The sequence below is a fragment of the Chionomys nivalis genome, chromosome X, assembly GCF_950005125.1.
Source record: "Chionomys nivalis chromosome X, mChiNiv1.1, whole genome shotgun sequence".
NCBI lineage: Eukaryota > Metazoa > Chordata > Mammalia > Rodentia > Cricetidae > Chionomys > Chionomys nivalis.
The window spans coordinates 26,933,056-26,949,222 of NC_080112.1; the positions used below are offsets into that span (position 1 = coordinate 26,933,056).

Genomic DNA, 16,167 nt, shown 5'->3' on the forward strand with positions numbered 1-16,167 from the left:
GGAAGCACCAGCCCCAAACTCACTGCGGATCTAATGAAGAGGGTGTCCCTTGCTACATCGTGAGTTCATCATTCCTCCAGACTAGGTTTCCAGGACCCTGGGGCACCTGCAAGAGGAGAATATCAAAAGGGGGTCTTAGGAGAGAGAAGTAACTAGTGTGTGGCAAATGGTGGGCAGCAGGGCACCTCAGAAAAAGCTACTAAGTGTAGAACAGGTGGAACCTTGGCCATAGCCAGCTGGGAGGCAGGATGAGGCTTTAATCCCTGGCACACCTTATCTAGGCTGGGTGGGTTCTGGTGCTACCACAAGGGGTTGAATGAAAATGGGGTGGGGGACCTCTGTGAGGGTTTGGTTGGTCCTGAAGTCCTTGGCAATACTGAGCCCATATGGCTTGTGGGGCTTGCATAGACAGTGGGAGGACAGCAGGGACCTCGAGAGAGAGGCTGCAGCCAAGAGATGAAGGAGCTCCACGACAGGCGCGTGGTTGTGTGCTGGGGTCGGCTATGCCTGACTGGATTGTGGCGCCGCCGCCTGGTGGAGCCTGGCACTGAGCATGTGGGTAGGGGCGGCTAAAGACCGCCTCCCTGTGCGGTCCCTCTACCTGCTGTGGGCGGGGAGGAAGAAAGGCGGGCACCAAGCGATAGGGTGAGTCACTCCTTTCCCTAGGGTTAGAAGAGGGACTTCTCTCCCTTCCCGGGGTCTGCGCATCAGCTCCAGACTCCGAGCTCCAGTTCCGCGACTCTGTCGGCTACTCTCCCAGGCGGCGCGACTCCTATCTCCCTTCTGAGGCTGGACCAGTCGCCTTTCCCCATAGGTGAGGACTAGGTAAGTTCTCGCCATTTGATACCCTATGCTAGGGTGCTGGCTGCCGGGTGTGTGTGTGTGTGTGTGTCTGGGGGTGGGGTGGTCTTCCAGTCTGTGTCTCTGTCTGCCTTTGCTTCCTTCCTCTGGATCTTTCCATCGTAGACAGAAAGTTAGATTTTTAAAAAACGCGTCAGAGAATATCAAATCCGTTCTTAGACTCCGTGCCAAACCAAACTCTGAAGCCATATTCTTAATTTCCCGGGTACCTTCAAATGTCCTGATGGCCGTATTTATGGGACAAGGTATGTTTGATTTGTTTCGACTTTGCTTAATTAACCCCCCCCCCCACCTCTTTTTGTTCCTGGATAATTTTTAGAGGTGGGGACAGGAGAGCTGGAGAGATGAGCTGGGATCATTTGCCGGGCGCTTTCTTCATTCACCAAGGTGGCTGGGTGTTTCATGTAGCCTGAGTTGGGATCTTGAAAGAACCATTCTAGCCCAGGACACATGAGAGCTGGCAAAGGACTGCAGTTAGTGCATACCTATAAAGTGGCCACTGAAAGAATCAAAATATTTTGGAGGTGCAATCTTTGCCAGTGCAACAGCAATGTTGAGAGAATTCATTGAAAGACTCCGAGGAATATTCTAGGAAAAAAAAATGTGGGTTATTGCTGCTTTTGTATTTTCTGTTTTCAGGGATGCTTCAAAGCCTATTATTTCCCTTGCAGGAAAATCAATGAGAGCCTATTCTGTTTCTTAGAAGGTTTTACCTGTGCAAAGCTACATGTTAGCTTGTCCTCTATCAGTATATCGGGGGAGGGAATGTCAAAACTCACTGCTTTTAGAAAGATCGATTTGGGGAGGGGATGTTTCTGCTTTCACTGCCATTAAGCAACAAAGTGTTTCTGTGACTGTTAAATAGACACTAATTATTGCTGTCATTTTTGCATAGAAGTAACAGAGAGTATGTTGAAATACGTGGATCTGTGGCTCATGCTGACAACTGCTTGTCAGTATTATTCAGTTTGATGCGATGTTAACAGGTGGTCTTAATTCACATCACAAAGTGATTCTGTTCTAGAAAACTTACTTGACGGTACAGTGCCAAAGTACTCCTAAAATCCAGTACTTTATCTTTGGGGGGAGAAATATGGGTGAGGGAATATTTTTTTGGCAATTAGCCCCTGATCATAGCTTGCTGCTTTCTGAATCGTCTTTCTGATTGTGGATTACAATCTGTGGCCATATAGACAAGCCCCTCTTGGAAGAAAATGATTGAAACTTTAGGTTAGTCAGGTGACAGGGAGTCCTTGATAATCTTCTTTCAATGACCTCCAGGAAAACCCTTCAAAATAAGTTATATTTCCCACTTCCCTGGTAACCTAGCGCTTCCTGTCTCTGTCGTGGGTCTTATTAACATTTTTATCACTGGAATTTAGTAAAGTGGAAGTATGTTGGAAATATGAGTGAATAATTACATAATTTCGCAGGTAAGATTTCTCAAATTCTATATGGGCAAGCTTCCTCTCCATCCCCTAGAATATAGTAGTAGGATCCATGTAATTCAATGGTATTCATAAAGTGTAGATCATCAAAGTATACTATTTTATAAATAAGTAGGAATATGAATATAGACAAGTGTGTATATTTCGTGCGCATACACATATCTATTTTAAAAAGTGGCTTTAGCAAGAGAGAAGTCTGATAGCAGGCAAACACAAGGGGATGACACCGTCAGGGTTCTGGGTCAATACCTTACCTTTATGATTGCAAAATGGCTTCAACAGCTCCAGATATGATGTCCTTATACCATATTCAAGGACAAGAAACAAAGGGTAGAAAGGGGAGAGGGTTTTCCTTTGTGTAACTACCTCTTTTCAGAGAAATAAAAAAATGCTTTCCCTCAAAGTTTCCTAACAAATGCCCCTTTCATCTCGGTGGCAGGAGCTAGGGTATATAAACTGCTCTTAGTAGCAAGAATAGTTGGGGAAATAGCAAGACTATTAGCTTCTATAATGGAAGGCTTATTGGGAGGGGTGGTGTTGATGGCTTTGGAGAGCTAAGCTGAAGCTCTGCTAGAATGTTATGAAAAAATTTGAAGTTGTGATTGTGTCATTGGTTGGGCCAAGTAAAATAAAATACTACTCTAGGTAGCAAAATCACATTTACAAAGGATAACCCTTACCCCAAATTGTATCCTATTTTAGTTATGTCTGTGAAACCTTCATTGTTGAACATTAATCCACATCATGAGATTTTAAGAAGGTGGAAACTTAAACTGGCTGTGCTGTTTATAAGTAAGGCCTTTGGGAAGAAATTAAAATTGGATATGGCCGTCGGGATAGAGCTTTCATCATTGAATACAACGGCTTACTAAGAAAAGGGACGAGGGGGCCATACAACACTTTCTGTCAATTACTTTGTGAAATCCTGCACTATCTCAGGACTCTGCCAGCAAGATCACCATCAGAGTTGGGTTTATAAACACCAAGGACCTTGAAGCAAATGAAACACACACACACACACACACAGCCCAAAACTGTATCTTATATTCACATATAAATCTTACATGGCTTCCATTAATATTAAATATAAATCAGACCTTCCAGTTGCTGAAACACATCAAACTTTTAGTAAGTAGTTCTATGGATTATTATGTTTGAAAGCTACAGGGATATGGAAAAAGTGGAAAAGATTTAGCACCTAAATGCTGTTTAGTTAGTACCGTGGCAGAGCCCTGGCGTGAGGATTTATAGAATCTAAGTCTTTCATTTTGATCCTAGGAATTTTAAGACATCTTAATGGGAAGAGCAATGAAAACGCAGCAAAAATGGGCACTGACAACTTAGGTCAGCAGATTTTCTTGAGGGAGAGTCTTCTTTATACCTGTACTGTGGAGATGTCCTACAGAAGGTTGGTGGGGGAATAACACAATAAAAGGCCAAATAACTTAAAACATTGATATGTGAAAAGATCAATATCTTCATAAAATTGTCAGCTGTTATTTTGGCTTCCTCCTAGTAGGAGTCTTCAAATGTATAAGGAGGTTCAACTTTGGGAACAGAACAGCGGGATATTGGAAAAGCAAGGATCAGAGACTGGAATTTTCGATTTTAGAGGGTTGCCTGTTAAGCCTTGTGTAGATATCAACAGCTTTCAAACATTGCTGCACAGTAACAATCTCCGGGAGGTTTTTAAAGCACAGACTTGTGGGTTAATCCTTAGATCACTTATGTTGGAAACCTTGGAAATGGAATCAAGCATTAGTAGTGTTTTTAAAAACACTTTCTAAAATTGCCAGTACCTACTTGAGTGTGAAGACCCTTAATTTTCTGGAATTGCCATACTACATACTACAAAGGAAATGTGATAAAGAAAATAAATTTATTTTCCCTGAGTCCTGGAGATTAAAAGACTAAAATCAAAGCGCCAGCAGGGTTTCCTACTTGTGAGGCTGAGGGCTTTAATTTGGATGCAGCTGCCCTCCTGCTGCGTTAGTCCACAGCCTTTCCACTGTGCAAATCTGTGGTGGGACATCCACTTTCTAAATCCCAGTAAAAGGTTTACGCTAATCACCCCATTTTCTTGTGATCACGTCTTTAAAGGACCTGTTTCCAAATATCAGCATTTTCTCACGTCCTGCCTGTTAGAACTTGAACATAATACGAGGAGGGGCACAATTTAGCCCGTGATACAAAGTAGGGTTCAACCATGGCAGTTCTTACATTTGAATGTACACATGTCACCTAAAAATTTTATTAATATGCAGAGACCACTTCTTAAGGTGAGGCATGAGAGTACACAGTTCCTACATGTTCCTGGTGACATAATGTTGTGACCTCATGGATTGTCTTTTTAAGTAGTGTGGTCTGTGTAGATCAGTGGCAATCAAACTTTTAGCAGTCACCAAACTCACCATGAAAAAATAGAAACAGATTTCTGGTTTCTGATCTCATAATTTGTGACATTATGCCACTTGTCTAGGAATGATGGACAGTTTGCAAGTCACAGATCGTTGACATTTTGACAGTTTATGGTACTGGTGAAATCAAGGTCATTACATATATAATATTATGTGAAGTTTATCTATGATAGTCACTATGTAATACTGACAGTATTACACCTTATTTTGTCAAGATTAAGCACCCCCACCCCAGAACAGAGGATGAGAAAAACATGAGAACATTCTTCATCGGGATTTTTTATATGTCTTATAGAAATAGAGTTCAGTGACTGTGTAGACTCATTTGTCTCTAGTCAAGTTCTTCAACAAGAGAGCTAACTTGCAGCTTGCTATTTTTACCAGCTCAAAGATGATTGTGTAAGACTTCTTCTATGCAGTTTAAAAAGGATGAGCCACTCTCGAGAATGTATGTCTCTCAAAGGAGCAATGAGAATTTCTCAAAACACATTAATTTTAAATAATTTCTTATTTAGTCCCATTTTTACTTCTACATGAGACTCATAGTGTACTATATCAAACAGTATCGCTTCTCCAAAATAACTGGAGATGAGAAAAACATGTTGCTAGTTCATTGAGAGCTAAATGAGTAAAATTTATTTCTGTGGATCTTTTAATCACGTATAAAAACATGTATCCAGCACTTTTATATTATCTTTACATTAATATAAATATATTTTCTACGTATTTTCATTATTGTTAACGTTATGCATTAATTTGTAATTCAATAAAACAAGATTATATTTTTAAATGATTTATTTTATAATTTTTAATTATTTGGGGGGAGTGGATAAGGGTGTGTATGTGGGCATGTGCATCAGGTCCCTTGGAGTTGGAGTTACAGATAACCTGGAGCTGGCTATTTGTGAGCCACCAGATGTGGGTGCTGGGAGCCAAATTCTGGTCATCTGCAGGAACAGTATGTACTCTTAAATGTTGGCTCTCTGCCCAACCCATTTACCCTGGAGCTAGATATAAAGAATTTTTTTTTGCTAAAATTTTCCCTTGTACATTTTCCAAAGTTATGCCAGATATATAGAACCTCTAGTCAGAATAAAGCTATTTATTTAACTCTGAAAGAGCAAGTAATATATTTCCTGGGTTTGTAAGTGTTTTGAGTTTACTTTTTCAGCTTTTCTACATTTTGCATCTTTGGTTTGTGCCATCAGTTGGCTGTATGCCCCCTGCACTGTCTAGAGGAAGAGGTTTTAGGTAGTGTTTCTCGTCTAAGCATCTGACTCACTGGATAAGACAAGCACAGTCAGTAAAATAGATGCAATAGGCTGTCAGAGCCCACTGGCATTAAGCATTTGAACTGTACAGTGTATTCTGTTTCTCCTGATTTCATGCTCAGCAATCAGCCTTATGATGCCACATGTTCACTGCCTACAGGGAGAGGATAACCTGGTCAGGCTGTCTGTTCTCCCTGACCCTTAGATTTTTCATTGTAAATTACTAAGCCAACACTCTGGCTTTAAACAGTTATGAGTGTTGTGGGTATGAGTCAGCACCCAGCACCCTTAAGCCTGATAAATTCAGGGACACTGATAAGATCTGTTATCTGACAGATGGCTCCACAACAGGTCCTGATGCTGCTGACTCACTAAAGTGAATTAAAACCAGCCAACATTTATTACTATTAAGCATTTTCTGCATACCAAGCACCATGCAATTTCATTTACCTTATCTCATTTAGTCCTCATATTAACTCTGTGAGTTATTTGCTGTTTTCATTTTATAATTTTAAGATAGACATGTAGATTTAAAATATGCTCCAAGTCAAATAGCTACTGTAATAGAATTTTTAATTAAATTTTTAAAATTGTCATGAAAAATAACAATTCCCTTATGACATTTTTATATATACTTTGTCTGGGTTGATCCTCTCACCTCCACATAACTCCTACCCTCTCCCATCCATAGTCCTCTCCCTGTCCATCCTTGTACATTTCTCCTCCCAGGGTTTTCCTTTCTACTCCCAGTGACAGAAACTTATAATTGCCCTCCTCATCTTCTCTCTTAGGAACTGAATCCCATTGTTCTTGCTGGTAGCAGTGTATCTAATAAAGCTTCTCTTACATCCAGTTGTGAAGTTATGACTGAATTTCACCAGTGAGAGAAAGCTATTTTATGGGATACTTCCCTGAAGTTCAAGGAAAGGGAATCGGCATGCTTGAGAAGAGAGCCTCATCTCCATCCATCCTCCACCCCTCGCCCCATTTCTTTCTCCTACTGGAATAGAATATAGACAAGATAGCTGGTGCTATCTCAGACCATGGGGCAAGTTGCTGGATGTAAGCTGTCTTTGAATTTGTTGGAACAACTAGGTAAAGAAGAAAACGGGACCTGTGTTGGTACCCAGGAACTTTTTAGACATTTGTTGGTTGCCTGAACTAACTGACATTCTCTGACCAGAGAAGCAAAATCAGAATGGTTATTTGGTAGGCAGTGGGCAGTGTCTACATACTAGGTGCAAAGGGCTGCTACTTTTACTGTAATAAATACCTGTGCTTCAATTTCATATCTGCCATTTACTAGCTGTGACTACAGCACACATTCTTTTTTTCCAATAAATTGTATTTCTTTCTTCCTTTTTGATTAAGAATTTTTAATACAATCGTTTCTCATTTTACATAGTGTTGAAGGAGAGAGGGCCTGCTTTTGGTCCCAGCCACCCGGCTAGCTTACACCCGAAATAATCACACAGAAATTGTATTAATTAAATCACTGCCTGGCCCATTATCTCCAGCCTCTTATTGGCTTACTCTCACATCTTGATTTAACCCATTTTTATTCATCTGTATGTCACCACAAGGATGTGGCTTACCGGGAAAGATTCAGCATGTCTGACCTGGCAGCTCCATAACGTCTCTCTCTCTCTCTCCCTTCTTTCCAGCATTCAGTTTTGTCCATTCTGCCTACCTAAGTGCTGCCCTATCAAAAGGTCAAGGCAGGTTTTTTTTCCATTCAAAAATTTACACTTCCTCCCCTCCTCCCATTCCCCTCCTGCTCCCCCACTCCCCCTCCTCCCTCCCCCTCCCTCCTTAAAAGAGTGCAGGAAACCCTGCCCTGTGGGAAGTCCAAGGTCCTCCCTCTCCATATCCAGGCCTAGGAAGCTTTGCATCAAATAGGCTAGGGTCCCAAAAAGCCAGTACATGCAGTAGAAACACGTCCCAGTGCCAAGGCAGTTTCTTTATTCAACCAATAAAAGCAACACAGAAACAGAAAGACCTCCTACACCAACATAGGTATCCCCATTCCCACTCCCTCCCTTCCTCCTGCCTGCCCTTCCCCCACAACACCCCCATCCACTATTCAGAAAGGGTCAGCTTCCCATGCAGAGTCAACAAAGTCTGACACTTCACTTGGAGGCAAGGCCAAGGCCCTTCCCTCTATGTTTAGGCTGAGTAGTTCAAGAGAGGGAAGAGCCATAATATGAGCAAAGGGGCCAAAAAACATGATGGCGATACCCACAGAAACCACTGACCGGACCTAATGGGAGCTCATTGACTCCGAACTGACAGTTGGGGAACTTGTATAGGACCAAACTAGGTCCTCTGAATGTGTTGTTGATCATATTCTCCCTCCCCCATGGGACCCTTCCATTCCTTTCCTTTCCCCTCCTATTAGTTCCACTAGACAGTTTAAGGTTTTTATTACATTTAGTTATTCATGTGCCTGCACATGCACATAGAGATCAGAGTTTAAGGAGCTGTTTGTTCCTTTCCCCATGTTGGGCCTAGGGATTGAGCTCAGGCCATCAGTCCTGGTGGAAAGCATCTTTACTGGCTAACCCATCTCACCAGTTAAACAGGGCTTTTGTTTGTTTGTTTGCTTGCTCATTTATTGATATTTTAATCATGGGTGTGGACGAGAAAGGACAACTTTTAAGTGTTGATTCTCTCTTCCATCATGTGGGTGTGCGGATGAAACGAAGCTTGGTGTTTTTACCTGCTTAGCCATTTGACTGGGCCATGCTTGATAATTTTACTTCTGTTTTATTTTGTACATGCATACATGATGTTCTGAGTCCATACAAATCTAAAATCCACAATTGAAAAACGGTGATGTTTCTTCCCTAGAGATTCAGCCCAGCTTTTAATCAAGCCTTCAGTCTAGTAACTAACTTCATGTTGTATATGCAGGCAGTTATCTTCCTTAAATCACAGTGATACCCCACTTTCTACCCTAGAGCTTCTTTTCCACACAGCTGTTGTTGGAACACCCTAGCACTCATACCCATGTGGTATGTAATCTGAGGCAGCTAATAGCCAAAGATGGGAGCTGGTAATGAATCCTGCTTTATTCCACCTCTCCTTGACCGCATAATTCTCATTTGTATTTTCATGGAGTTTGTTTCTAAGAGGTTCTCAGAGGGTCTAACTAAGATTAAAATCTAGTTTTCTACAGTTGTGAATAACTTAGAAATATATTCTTATATTAGTTTTCTTTTTCTTTTTCCCCAACTACCTACTTCTATTCACTGGAAACTCTGCCTCAAACAAATTTACCTGTGTACAAACTTTTGTTCCAAGCTCTTAAATAAGTTTCCTCTCCAGAGGAACTTATTTCGTTCCCAGATCCACATGGTGGAAGTTTCTCTCCAAGGAACTTATCTAATATAAGCCTTGCATTAAAACATACTGAAGGCACTTGTGGAATCTTGTGGTGTTTGATGAAGTAACATGTTGTCTTTGGTGTGAAAATATGATGATACATAACAGAAACTGATAACGAAAATTGCTTGTGTGGATATGGATCTGCAGGAGATCATATACCTTTTTGGTGTGAGTACAAGTTGGGATAATTTTGGAAAACCAAATTTTGTTGCTATTATAATTTGATTATGATTTGTGTGTGCTTCCTAAGGATTTGTGAGCTGGAAGCTTGGTTTGCACAGTCTTAAGAGGTGCTGGAATCTATAAGAGCTCAGGAGGTAGGTGGAAGATGATTAAGTTGTGGATTAATGCAATTATCCATGGGACAAGGTTAGTTATCTTGAAAGTAGATTCTTATAAAGTTGGGTCACTCTATGCACTTACCATATTCTGAATGTTGTCTGTTGTATTTCTATCTTTCCATGTTGTGGTACAGCCCAGGAGACCCCATCAAAGGTTAAACAGATGGGATACCCAAACTTGAGATTTCAGCCTCCCAAAATGTGAGCTGGGTGAAACACTTTTCTTTATAAAGTCTCAGCCTCACATATTTTGTTATATGAACAGAAAACAGACTGATACAGACATTCAATTGGTAAACTGAATCTACAAACACTATGACTCAGTATTTTTATTCCTACTTAATCTCTAGAGAAATTCTGAATGTGAGTCAGTGTCCTGCTTGATTTTCTTTTTGTCAGCTGGATAAAAGCTAGAGGTATTTAAGAAGAGGAACGTCAAATGAGAAAAAGGTCTCCATCAGATTGCCTGTAGACTAGACTGTGGACCATATTGATTAATGATTGGTGTGGGAGAGCTCAACTGTGCAAGCCAGGAAAGGCAAGCTAGCAGGCAGCATTCCTCCTTGGTTTCAGCTTCAGTTCCCACCCCCAGCTTCCTGCCTTGAGTTCCCGACCTGCTTCCCTCAGTGATGGACTACAAGGTGCAATCCAAAATAAACCCTTTCCTTCCCAAGTTGTTTGTCAGGGCATTTATCCCAGGCATAGAGACCTAACTAAGACAACTGAACTCTCTAGAAATAAGGAACATCAAAGCCAGATTCATAATAAAAAATCACAATAATTAATCATCCATCGATAGGAAAATGGGAAAGTATACATTTGTTTTTTTCAAGTAAAATGAATTAACTATTGCTATAGGGAAGAATACAGACTCATCATAAATAAAATACTGAGCCAAAACTAAGTCACCAGATAGCACTCTTATGAAACCCATAATCAAACAATACTATACAGTATATTCTTAGGGATTTTCCATATACAATATATATGTACATATGAACATATGCACACACATGTGTATGTATGTATGTATGTATATATGTATATCAGAACCGAGGCCAGTACTGGGTAGACAGATGGGATGGGTAGTATTAACTAGATGCACTTGTATTAGCAATGTTGTAGGTATTGATTTGGGTAATGGATTCATAAAGACTCATTTATTAAAATCATCTACAATTTAGTCAAATAAGACATAGATACTTTAGCATTTACCATCTATTATATACATTCATCAATATGCATGCATTCATACATACATATAAAAACATAATACATACATATATACACCACTGACAAAGATACATACATATATACAATGTCTCACAGATCGAGATCAGGACAGCAGGTATGACTGTAAGCACCTTCACCTGCTAAACTACCTCCCTAACCTAACTCAAATTTTAAAGTAGACATGAGAATAAAACAAAGATACCTGGCATGTGGTGCCCATGCCTTTAATCCCAGAATTTAAAAGGCAATAAATCTCCATGAGGCCACCTCGTCTACATAGGGAGATCTAGATTAGCCAAGGCTACACAGTGAGATCCTTTCTCAAAAAAGTCTGCATTTCATGATATTGCCAACAATGTAATATGAAACAAAAGATGCCTACAATTTCTTTGGGTGACACAGTAACAGCTTCTGCTAATGTTTCTGTAATTTGTTGCCTGCATTTTTAATTGAAGCATGTACTAAATTTCAGTTAGAGATTAGTGGATGTAAGGATGAACTTTTTATTATTCAAGTGAAAAGACTTTCTAAATTCCGTGTGTGTGTGTGTGTGTGTGTGTGTGTGTGTGCGTACTTGTGGAGATAAATACCAGCCACAGTATCATTTTGTTTATTATTTTTATTATTCAAAATAATTTTTAACTTTAAATGTATTTTGATCATATATTTCCCCCTCCCACAAGTCACTCCAGATCCTCTCCCCCTCCCTACTCACCCAACTTTGTTATTTCTCAAAAACAAACAAAAGCCCAATACAACTAAACCCCTCCAAACCAAGAAAACATAATAAATCAAATCACAGTCCCTACAAAAACAAAATCACAAAACAGTAACTAAATAAAAGCACTGCCACAAAAAAAAACTGTGGAAGTCCATTATATGTGGGTTAACTATTCCTGAACATGAGGCCTGCCCTGGAGTAGTTGATATGCCTAGTGTCACTCTATTGGAGTAAACTTATTTTCGCTCTCCCAACACGCATAAGTGATAGTTCGGTTGTTAAATTTGACCCTGATGGCTAGGTTTTCATTCACTCATTTTTTTAAAAAAAATTAACAAAATAAAATATAATAGGAAAAAAAAAACAATCAGATAAATGTTGGGCAAGACAAACAGAAGGAAAAGAGAGCAGGAAAAAGCATAAGAATAAGGGACTCACTCATTTGCACACTCAGGAGTCCCATAAAAACACTAAACTGGAAGCCATAGTATATACGTAGAGGACATGGTGCAGACCCATGCAGGCCCTGTGTGAGCCGCTTCAGTCTCTGTGAGTTCATATGAGCTTTGCTCATGTTGATTTAGAGCACCTTCTTCTCTTAATGTCCTCCATCCCTTCTGGTACTTGTACTCTTTCTGCCTTCTCTTCCACAGGTTTCTCTGAGCTATGAAGCGATGGATTTAACGGAGACATCCCATTTAGGGCTGAGTATTCTAAGGTCTCTCTCGCTGTCTGCCTAATGTCTGGCTGTGGGTCTCTGTATTTGTTTCCATCTGCTGCAGGAGGAAGCTTCTCTGCTGATGGCTGAACAAGGCACCAATATATGAGTATAGCAGAATATCATTAGGAATAATTTTATTACTGCGTTGTTTTTTTCTTTTCTTAGACCAGTATTATTTTGTTTTCCCCTAAGTCCATGGACTATCTAGTCTCAAGTTCTTGGTCACTCAAGTAGTGTCAAATGGGTTCCCTCTTGTGAAGTGGGACTTAAATCTGTTGTTAGTTTGTTACTTTCATAAGCTTTGTGCCACCATTGCCCTGTCTTGTAGGCAGAACGCCATTGTTGATGAAGGTTTTGTGGCTGGCTTACTGTTTATGTTTCTCCTTTTAGAGCTTGCAGACTAACTTCCTGTTCTAAAGACCCTAGAACATACGAGTGAAGGCTCTATGTAGGCACTGGCTTGGCATTTTCATCTTCAGTGAGTTGCATGGACATTGTCTTTAGCAATAGAAACCTGCTGTAAGTTTCTGGAGAGAAGCTTGGATATTACTGATTTCATGGCTAATATCCACATATAAGCAGATACCACATTTGTCTTTCTGAGTCTGGGATACGTTGTTCAGGATGACTCTTTCCAGTTCCATCTATTAACCTCCAAATTTCATGATGGCGTTTCTTTTTAATAGCTGAGTATTAATCAATTGTGTAAATGATTATTTATTCTTTATTCATTCTTCAGTTGAGGGGCATCTTGGTTGTTTCTAATATCTGGTTGTTATGAATACAGCAGCAATGACCATGGTTGAGCAAGTGTCTCTGTGGTAGGATGAAGTGTCCTTTGGGTATATATCTAAGAGTGGTATAGCTGGATCTTGAAGTAGATTGAGTCCCATATTCCTGAGGAACTGCCATGCAGTATTCCATGGTGGCTGTACAAGATTGAACTTCCACTAGCAATGTATGAGTGTTTTTCTTACTCCACATCCTCACCAGCATGAGTTTCCACCTGTTTTGTTGACCTTAGCCATGATGACAGGTATAGGATGAAATCTCAAAGTAGTTTTGATTTGCATTTCTCTGATGTCTAAGAATGTTGAGCATTTCTTTAAGTGTTTCTTAGTCATTTGAGTTACCTCTATTGAGAATTCTCTGTTTAGATCTGTACCCAATTTTAATTGGGTTATTTATTTTCTTGATATTTAGTTTCTTGAGTTCTTAATATATTATGGATATTAGCTCTCTATTAGATGTGTAGTTGGTAAGAATATTTTCTTATTTTGTAGGTGCCACTTTTTCTGAATGACAATGTCTTTTGCCATGCAGAAACTTTTTAGCTTCATGTGGTCCCATTTATTAATTGTTGATCTTAGTTCTTGAACTAAGGGTGTTCTGTTCAGAAGGGTTTTTCCTGTGCCAGTATGTTCAAGGCCATTCCCCACTTTCTCTTCTTTCAGGTTTAGTGTATCTAGTTTATTTTGAGGTCTTTGATTCATTTGGGCTTTGAGTTTTGTGCAGTCTTCTACATGGTGATATTCAATTTGACCAGCAACATTTATTGAGGACTTTCTTTTTCTGGTGTGTATTTCTGGCTTCTTTATCAAAAATCATGTGTACATAAGTGTGTGGTGTTGGCGAGAGGTTGTTTGTTCATTTCTCTGCCACTCAGACCCAAATAAACACACAGACACTGTATTAATTTCAATACAGTTTGTCCAATAGCTTAAGTGTATTTCTAGCTAGCTTTTAAATCTTCAATCAACCCATCTCTATTAACCTGTGTTTTGCTACGTGGCTGTCGCTTACCAGCAAGGTTCTGGTGTATCCGTCTCCTGTGGGCAGCTACAAGGCTTCTCACTGACTCTGCCTGCTCTCTCTCTCTCATATATATATATATATATATATATATATATATATATATATATATGTATATATAATCTCTTCCAGTTTCGCTATATTTTGTTAAGCCATTGGCTGAAAGTAGATTCTTTATTAACCAAGAAAAACAGAGGACTTCCCACACCAGTGTGGATTTATATCTGGGTCTTCAATTAGATTTCATTAATTGATGTGTCTGTTTTATGCCAATGCCATGTGGTTTTTATTACTATAGCTCTGTAGTCGATCATGGGATTGGGAATAGTGAGACTCCAGCAGTCCTTTTATTACTTCAGACTGTTTTAGCTATCCTGTATTTTTGTTTTTGTTTTTTTTTTTTTTTCATGTGAAGTTGGGAACTGTCTTTTCAAGATCTGTGAAGAACTGTTTTGAAATTTTGATGGGTATTGTATTGAATCTGTAGATTGCTTTTAGTAAGGTGACCATTTTTTACTTTGTTAATCCTAGTGACTCATGAGCATGGGAGATCATTCCATATTCTGGTATCTTCAATTTGTTTCTTTAAAGATTTGAAGTTTTAATCATATAAGTCTTTCACATGCTTAGAGTTACCCCAGGATGGGTTATATCATTTGAGGCTGTTTTGAAAGGTGTTGTTTCATTATTTCTTTCTCAGTCTGTTGGTCATTTATATATAGAAGGACTAGTGAATTTTATGACTTAATTTTGTTCATAGTTACTTTGCTTAAAGTGTTTATCAGCTGTAGGAGTTCCCTGGTGGAGTTTTTCTGGGTCACTTATGTATACTATCATGTCTTCTGCAAGTAAAGGTACTTTGACATCTTCCTTTTCAATTGTTATCCCCTTGATCTCCTTCACTAGTTTTATTGCTCTAGCTAAACTTCAAGTATTATATTGTAGTAGATTTGATTTTTTTCTTTTGTGCCACCAGCCAGTTTCCAAATTCTGACACAGAGACTTATTATTAGTTTTGAATGTTTGGCTTAGCTTGGGCTCTTATAATTTAACCTGTTTCTCTTTGTCTACATTTTGCCTGGGACTTCTTACATTTTTTCTTTCCTTCTGTATATCTTACTTTCAATGCTTCTCATGTCTGACTGGCTGGCTGGCAGCTACCTGGTTTTTGGCCCCAGGCATCTCCCTCATTCTCTCTTCTCCTCGTCTCTCTTTTTTCCCCAAGCCTAGATTTCTCCTCCTGTTTATTTGCCCTGCCTGCCAGCCTTGCCTATCCCTCTTCTGCCCTAGTTATTGGCTGGACAGCTTTTTATTAGACCACTCAGGTGCCTTAGGCAGGTGAGGGAAAACAGATGCAACACATCTTTACATAATTAAACACCCATCCTTACTTACTCTTAATCAGTCTCCTGAGTGCACTCTGTATTTCTACTGAGAACCATATACTGCAGAATAACTCTCTGTTGGCCCCCACATGATAGCACAGAGAAGGTTTATGGCACCCTATGGCTTGCCTTCTTCAAGGCTTTTCCATTGGGGTGAGTGGCAGTGAGAGGAGTCTATCCATTAATATTCTGCTTTCACAGATAGTGCAATCTTCTTCCTAAAAAAAAGAATTATCTGTTTATTTATGTATTTATTTAATGTGCACACGTGAGTGTGTGTGTGTGCACGCGCACCACATACATGCCTGGTGCCTATGAAGTCCAGAAAGCATCAGCTCCCTTTGAGCTGGAATTACAGGGTGAATTGAACCTGAGTCCTCCACAAGAGCACCAAGGCTCTGAACCATCAGATCATCTCTCCAGCCTTCAGTATGTCACAACTTTAAAACCCTTTTCCTGACCACCCATCAATCAAGACTTGAAACACACTGCCAGGCTAGTGTGCACTTATCATGCAGTTCATGGATGCGAGTGCGTTTTTCAGCCCAGAGTCCCTGTTAAATGAACTCA

General features: G+C 39.8%; 1 protein-coding gene across 2 annotated transcripts in view; it reads left to right on the plus strand.

Annotated features, from left to right (window-relative positions):
* The first annotated feature begins 677 nt into the window (after positions 1-677).
* The window catches only part of Sytl5 (synaptotagmin like 5), a 317,882-nt gene continuing 302,392 nt past the window's right edge, over positions 678-16,167 (plus strand). For both annotated transcript variants that reach the window (XM_057760021.1, XM_057760023.1), the window contains exon 1: positions 678-825. The gene's annotated coding sequence lies outside the window, so the exon portion shown is untranslated. The remainder of the gene's footprint in view (positions 826-16,167) is intronic.